Below are 8,437 nucleotides of genomic sequence, written 5' to 3' on the forward strand. Positions count from 1 at the left end.
TGAATAAAATGTGGGTTAGGGGATTTGCAGATTGTTGTTTTTTGTTTTCTGTTTACAATCTACTCAGAAACCTAACTTTTTCAGAATTGTTTTGTATTGAGTGAATCACTGAAAAGCAAAGTACCATTTTAGAAAACCATTTAAATCCTTTTAAGATGAAACTCGGTATATTTTCAAATTTTACTGTGCTTTTCTTTTTAACACCAGGTTTTGTATAATGGTAATTTTTGCTTTTTGGTGTCACTGACATGCAAAATATAACATACTGAGGATTTGTTTGCTTTTCCTTCAGTCCTGGAGTCAAATAACTGACCCTCCTGTGAAGCAAGGGTTCATAGGCTCCTTTTATATTTAGACCAACCATTTTCATTCCTACTCTCTGCTGAGTTAAATGCAGTATGAAAGCTCTCTTAATTTCTTCAAACAAGGTAAGAAATTTGGATTCTTTATCATAACTGCTGAGTGCATTAAGGGCTGTTGTATCAGGGTTAGCTGTTTCTTCATTTTTAGTTCTGAACTGTACATTTAGGTGTTCTCATCTGTTTATGATTGCTTCGTTTTGTTGTGAGATATGGGGCATGTGGCAGTTTATATATGTTTATAGAAAGTTTCTGAGTCTAGGTGTTTCACAGAGTATTGAGGATTCAAATTCAAGAAGCAAAAGTCAAAAAAATATATATTTCAGTCAAAAACATAAAATAAACTTTAGAAATCAAAGGCAAGGCAAGGCAAGTAGGTTAACAGACACTTACAGTGAGCAAAGAAACAACAGGATTATATATACTCACACAATGAGGGTTAATGGGGAAACAATAGGCAAGTCCACACAATCAATGCAATCAAAGGAGAGGAAGTAAAACTATAAACAAGGCACAGAAAAAAACAACTAGCAAACTAAACCAGGAAATAAGTAACAATGACCAAAGAGGGAAACTTAGACACAAATGTAAAGTCAACATGAGGAAAACACAGAAGGAAAAAACACATTATTGTGTATAGAAACTCAGATATGCACAATAATGGGAAATAAGATCTTAAGATTCAAAATACTAAGGATATACATGAAGAACAAAAATGTGAACAATAAGTTGAACTATAAATCAAATAAAAACTATTTAATAGTAATAATTAATAATAGAATAATTAATTATTATCAATCCTGCATTGGCAGACTGAGGTGGGTGTTTCCATCTTTAAGAAGGGGTACCGGAGGCTGTGTTCCAACTATAGGGGGATCAAACTCCTCAGCCTCCCTGGGAAAGTCTGTGCCGGGATGCTGGAAAGGAGAGTCCATCCATTGGTCGAACCTCGGATACAGAAGCAACAATATGTTTTTTTGACCTGGTCGTGGAACACTGGATCAGCTCTTTAACCTCTGATGATGATTCTTGGGAGTTTGCCCAACCAGTCTACTCTACATGTGTTTTGTGGACTTGGAGAAGGCATTTGAGCATGTCCTGTTGGAGGTGCTTTGGGAGTATGTGGTGTGTGGCCCATTGGTACCGGCCATTGGATACTTATGCCTCCATTGCAAGAGCTTGGCTTCGTCAAGTGACAGCCTCCAGCTTGCACTGGAACTGTTTGCATCCATCCGGAAGGGGCTCAGAGTAGAGCCGCTGCTCCTCCAAATCAAAAGGAGCCTGTTGAGGTGGTTTAAGCATCTGACAAGGATGCCTCCTGGGCGCCTCCTGGGTGAGGTGTTTCGGGCATGTCCAACTGGGAAGCAGACCCAGGACACGCTGGAGAGATTATATCTCTTGGCTGGCCTGGGGACACCTTGGCGTTTCCCTGGAGAAGTTGGAGGAGGTGGCCATGTGTTCTGCCTGCTTGCCTACCTGCTTAGTTCCATGTGTATTCCCAGTTTAGTTAGTTTTATATATCTGGTGTTCAGCAATAAAGCTGCCTTTTGAGTTATTTTGAGTTGGTCTTATCACCTGACTAAATGTTGACTCCCAAGAGTATTTTGTGAAGACATGTTGCCTTGCAACATTAAATTACCTGGGAACGTGAAATCCAAAGCCAGAGTGGACTATAGCTATGGCCAAAACAAAGCAGCAATGACATTGGTGGTCTGTGGAGGTTTAAGGTGGGTTAGACAACATACAGATCGGACTTTGCTTTGCTCTGACAGATGAGATTTGTTTTTCTCTATTCATGGCTTTCTCTGCAGGAGAATCCAGAGCCAGACAGGGCCAGTATTTACTTTTCTGTCATAATCAACTCTTCCAAGGAGATGATGTGTTTCAGTGATTTTCCCATCCCTGCGCACTTCTCAAACTACATGCACAACTCCCTCATCGTGGACTACTTTGGACCACTTCCAGCTCACCAAGCACATACTCTTTAACGTAAGGATGTTTTGCTATTTTTCTGTATTCTGTTGGCAAAACTTAACGTATCACCAAGTTTTCAAAGAAAAAAGCTTTTTTAGTACTTTTTTAGTACTGATATATATAAATGGGGCATACCCACACTCTTATCAAAAACCTGCGTCTGTCTTTCTGTTGTCCAGACCAAAGTCTTGCAGGTGAAGCAGAAATCAGATTTTTCTCATTCAGGCGAGTGGGTTGTTGAAACAGAGAACAAGGATGGCAAGAAGGAGAAACACAGTTTTTGAAGCTGTAATGATCTGTATTGGACGCCACTGCTACCTCAACATGCCTCTTCATGACTTTCCAGGTAACACATGTCTGCGGGCTAGCAATAAACTACATGTAGATTTTATGTAGCCTTATAGAGTTTGGCTGTAGCAATAGAAAGAGGAAGTAATAATATTTAATAACAGTGTTTGACATTCTTTAACCATGTCTGTCGTGGAAACAGAAAGGGAGATTGTGTCTTGTTGTTTTATTTTCTTCAGGCATTGAAACTTTCCAGGGGAAGTATTTCCACAGCAGAGACTACAAGACTCCTGAGGAGTGGAGGAATAAAAAGGTCGTGGTGATTGGAATTGGAAACTCTGGAGCAGAAATAGGAGTGGAACTGAGTAGAGTCACCAAGCAGGTTGGACTGAGATGAACTGATTCCTCATTTAACATTTTTTTAAAATAATAAAAATTTACCCCAAAATTCATTCAGTTAAATTCAGTTCTGTCATTTTTGGACCTGAATCCATACCACCAAAACATACACCTTATACATGAATTATTAACCTATCAGTAGTTCAGACGCTATCAATATGATGAGAATTACATTTTTAAAAAAATATACCAAGAACCAGAGCAATGGCTGACAATGATTAATTTCATCCTAGGTTTACCTGAGCACTCGAAGGGGAGCCTGGATTCTGAACAGACTTGGGGATAACAGGATTCCCATTGACTTGTATTTTAACCGAGTGTTCGACTTTCTAAGGAAAACTGTTCCCTTTGTTTTTTTTCTGTAGTCTGGGAGAGAGACGACTAAACAAAATATTTGATCATGCTCTGTACAATCTAAAGCCAAAGCACAGGTATTGTGTTAATATCTACAACTGCACTAATGCAGTAGGCAGACTCCCTTGAATCTTGTGTTGGGCAAATCTTTATTACTATTTTGATGACTTTATTGCATTTCTTCCTATCAGATATTTTGGACAAAAACTTGGCTTCATGATTGCATGACTGGAAAGCCAGTAAATTCATTTTTTTCATCATATCAGTAGGGCAACGTTTAACTTTCCATTTCAGGCTGTTTAGCCAATATCCAACATTAAATGATGAGCTTCCCAACCGCATCCTCTCTGGAACAGTTCAGGTGAAACCCAACATCCGCAGATTTCAAGGTTCCAGTGTGGAGTTTGATGATGGCAGTGTAGTGGAAGATGTTGACTTGGTGGTAGGTCTGGAATTACATACTTTTCTTCACCTTCATAGAGATCAGTGAAATTGACTTTTGACTAACATGGACCGCTGTCTTTCAGGTGTTTGCTACAGGATACCAGTTTTCCTTTCCATTCCTGGCTTCACAGGTGGTCTCTGTGTCTAACAACAAAGCATCTCTGTACAAATATGTGTTTCATCCTGAGCTTGAACACCCCACGCTGGCTATCATTGGTCTAGTGCAGCCATTGGGATCTATTATGGCTATATCCAAGTTGCAGGCCAGGTGGGCCACACGTGTCTTTAAAGGTCAGAGTTTAATTTAAAATACTTTTCTTTTTCAACTTAGGCATTTACAGGTTTTCATTATTACTAAAGTAAACTGTTGTGTTCTTTAACAGGCTGCATAAAGCTTCCTTCTGTAGTTGTTATGCTGAAGGATATACAGTGGAAGCAGGCAGCCATGGCTCAAAGGTAATAAAGTATATTTACTTGATTTTGTGGTTGCTTAAATATATAGGATCTGTAACACGCCACTTTTTGTTCTGCACATGTTCAACCTAAATGTCATTTTCAGGTATGTCACCAGTCAGAGACACACCATCCAGGTGGACTACATCAGCTACATGGATGAAATAGCAGAGCTAGTGGGAGTTCAACCCAACATCTCAATGATGCTGCTGACTGACCCCAGGCTGGGAATGAATGTGCTCTTTGGTCCCTGCACGCCGTACCAGTATCGTCTCAGGGGGCCAGGAAAGTGGGCTGGAGCCCGCGAGGCCATCCTCACTCAGCGGGAGAGAGTGACTCAACCCCTGCAGACCAGGCAATGCGATGAGCCCAAACCCAGGAGATCATATAAGTGGCCTCTGCTTCTGTCGGCTGCTGCTTTGTCCTTCACTGTCTACGTTAAGAGGAACAACCTTCCAGCTTTCCTACAGGATCCTGATAGTTTGCTGGACAGGGTTAAAATCTACCTGCCTACACAGTAATGCAAAATGTATAACTGAACAGAAATAAAAGATCTGATTAGTCTTGTAATAGTTTAATAGTTGGTAATGCTTTTGCAAGAAATAACATGAGCGTTGGAAATGGACTAATTACTGAAATATATTAGTGAGTGGTGCAATGATTTAATTACTTCAAAGGCCAACTACAATATGTGTCACAATCTGCAGAGGCAGACTGCATGAATTGTTTATGTGAGGACCCAAAAGCAGACCACAGACAGATGGAAACTGGAATTTAACTGAAAGTGTGCTATTTATTAAGGCAGATATACCAAACAGGGAGAAACATAAATAACAAAAATTAAACACAGGATCGTCTGAACTGGAGAAACTAAGAAAATAAGACAAGAACTGGAATACTAGAAAAACCTGGGGAAACCTTGGAAACACGAGAGGAAGCATGGAAGAGCCGTGGGGGGAAAACAGACACAATACAGCAAAGGTCAGAGGAAAACTCAGACAATATATACAGACAGGAGGTGATCAGGGGAAAACATGGGGAACACAGGTGAATGAACAAGACGCCACAGTGGAAGCAAAACTAAACACACTGAACATGGACCATGAGACTGTCAAAATAAAACAGTAAAAAGGCAGACTAAAACACTTGGACTTAACAAGAGAACAGGGAATTGACAATGGGAGACGAGACGCAAACATAAATATGGAACACATACAGAGGATATGACGGGCTGGTGAGAACACACATAACAGATGGGGAAGACCTAGCATGAGACACAAAGGGAAACATGTAAACAAGAGGAGGAGATGAAAACAGAGAGAGAGAGAAGGAGGGGTGACCCGAGAGAGAGGGAACGAGAGCGAGAAGGGGCACAAGGGTCAGGGAGAGACAGGCTGGGGAAACATGGGCAAACATTACAGACAGGGGAGGCATGAAATAAATGCAAAGAGGGGAACATGGGGACTAAATAGGGAAAACCCAGACATGAGCATCACACACACGCATATAAACGGAGACACCGAGAGAGGGGCACAGAGGACAAAGACTCAAGGGAACCTAATAAACAAGGAACTAAACTGATGATAAGTGAACTCAGAGATGTAATAGGAATGAACTCAGAACTAACCAGTTAAATCAAAATAATCATAATAATGCATAACAGATATGAAAACACAAGAAAACTCATCAAATAACCCAGAACCATGATAATATGATTGTTTCTGTATCATCTTAGCATTATTCAATTGAACGGATGCCTCGTTCAGGAGTGTCATTATGCCTTTCTGTGCCCTCTGGCTAGAGTTTCAAAAATTCTATTTAAATGACTAATTATAGTTTTTTAACATTTATTATGAATTTCATTGAGTCTGAACAGTTAAAAAATATTAAAACATTTTCATGTAAAGCAGTACTGTATACCCCTGTGTTCCTTTCTCTGGTTTACATTATTGTTTCACTTTTGTATTGAGTAATATAAAATGCTTCTCAACTCTCAGGCACCATTTTGGCCGAGAGGTTCTGTAGAGCTTGTGAGAAGAAAACAGCTCGAAGTAAGTGTAAGGTTAATATGATCATTGTAGACAATATTTTTTCTAAGTGTCCTATAATGTCAGGACTTAAAATTGTAGAATTGCATATGCTCAATTTATGCTCAGATCTAGCAAAGGAAGTAAATAAAAAACTTTTTCTAATAAGAAATGAAACAGCCTCAACATTCCCCTTAAAAGTTTGTTTTTTTGTGTTTTCAGTTCGTGCTGTTGACACTGTGTTAAAGGTTCATGCCTCCTATTCATTTGGCTTTTCTATTAATCGGGTTGTCATGAAAAGTTTGGACACTTTTTTATTTGTGTGTGTGTGTGTGTGTGCGCGCGCGCGCGCACGTGTGCGTGTGCGTGCATGTGCGTGTGTGACATTTAATACATGCACATGGCAAATGAGTCAGTTTTTCAGTATATTGCACACTGGAACTGATGCATAATTTACATAATGCATAATTTATCCCAAAGGAGTTTTGTGTACTCATAATATCTGTTTCTCCGCAAATCTGATCTAAAAAAGTCAGCAGATTTCTGAGGTATATAGTTACCCTATGGCATTTATTTTACTGACTTCACAGTCCATTTTGACTGGACTTTGATCTTCTCTGTTATATCAGCTCCATGAATGAGATAACAAAATTCCTGAATGAACCCAGGTTGCCACTCAGTGTTGCACAATTCCTGTATTCTATAAGAGCATTTGCAGTGTCCACCTCATCAACCTGTGCAAAGCAGACCTAAAGGTGGGTTCTGTTAGCTTGTTAAATGCTATTAGATTGTTGTTATAACCAGAAGGCATAAGGGAACAAGGGATGAGAAAAGGGTGCTGTTACATGAAGTGGATGTGGGGCCTATTTTAAGGAGCTTGGAAAGAAAAGCGTCTGGACTTCTTTAAGTTGCTTGAAGGTCTTCAAGCAACTTAAAGAAGTCCAGACGCTTTTCTTTCCAAGCTCCCGATGCCCTGGATGACTGAGAACCTTCACAGACATGTGGGGCCTATGTTATTTTCTGTACCCAACATCTAGACTAAAAGTGAAACAACTAATAGCTCAGTGTTCCAACATTAGGGACAAGCAACTGCTATCACAACTAGAGATTGATGAGCTACAGCATAATTGTTACGACAAGGGGAAACCAGCATGTCAGGTCGGGGGGAGATATTATCATCCCCACCCCACCTAAGATTGAGTACCGAGCCCCAAGTACAACTTGCACATTGAAGGCGTTGAGCGCTTTACCTGAGAGATAGTATCATGGCTAAGCTGAAAACTTGGACCCTCCATGACCAATTTTGTGAAGTACCCTCTGAAGGTCTACTAGAAGATGTGAATGCAACGTCAGGGGAAACCAGGCAGAAACAAACTGATCTACAACATGTCTGTGAAGGTTCTCAGTCATCCAGGTCATCGTAGTCAAAGGAGCTTGCAAAGAAAAGCGTCTGGACTTCTTTAAGTTGCTTGAAGACGTTTCACCTCTCATCCGAGAAGCTTCTTCAGTTCTAAGGTCAAATGGTGGAGAGTCCCAGATATAAACCTAGTGGGAGTGACCCCCCACAGAGGGACAAAAGGACCCCCTGATGATCCTCTAGTCGCCTGAGCCAAGGTGGGTTTACGACACCAACTCTCTGCCATCTATAATCCAGTTTTGAGATCCCTTCCCAGTCGCCTTAACGCCCACTCACATCCTGGGCCATCTGACCTCAGGAATTCGCATGATAAGGTGGGGCCAGGTTTCACAATGAACACACCCGAAACTCTGGCTGATTGGGACCCACGCCCAGTTTCCCACCTTGGCTCAGGCGACTAGAGGATCATCAGGGGGTCCTTTTGTCCCTCTGTGGGGGGTCACTCCCACTAGGTTTATATCTGGGACTCTCCACCATTTGACCTTAGAACTGAAGAAGCTTCTCGGATGAGAGGTGAAACGTCTTCAAGTAACTTAAAGAAGTCCAGACGCTTTTCTTTGCAAGCTCCTTTGACTGATCTACAACATGAAAACAGTGATCAGCTGTGCCTTTCTGGAAAAAGAGACTAGAGGCCAAGATCAAGATAGCACACAGGGAAGCCAACTATCAGAGCTGCAGAAAAGTGTGATGAAGAAAGGGTAGTACAGCAAGGAAAGCCTAAG

At 40.9% G+C, this 8,437-nt stretch overlaps 1 pseudogene across 1 annotated transcript; it reads left to right on the forward strand.

Moving 5' to 3' along the window:
* Positions 1–321: 321 nt before the first annotated feature.
* LOC113016864 (flavin-containing monooxygenase 5-like) lies at positions 322–6,180 on the forward strand (annotated as a pseudogene). The gene is made up of 9 exons (XR_013905077.1): positions 322–428; positions 2,171–2,348; positions 2,513–2,679; positions 2,861–3,003; positions 3,254–3,451; positions 3,669–3,816; positions 3,902–4,109; positions 4,202–4,274; positions 4,378–6,180. The product of XR_013905077.1 is annotated as a flavin-containing monooxygenase 5-like (transcript).
* Positions 6,181–8,437: the final 2,257 nt, after the last annotated feature.

Source organism: Astatotilapia calliptera, chromosome 23, assembly GCF_964374335.1.
Source record: "Astatotilapia calliptera chromosome 23, fAstCal68.1, whole genome shotgun sequence".
NCBI classification, from domain to species: Eukaryota; Metazoa; Chordata; class Actinopteri; order Cichliformes; family Cichlidae; genus Astatotilapia; species Astatotilapia calliptera.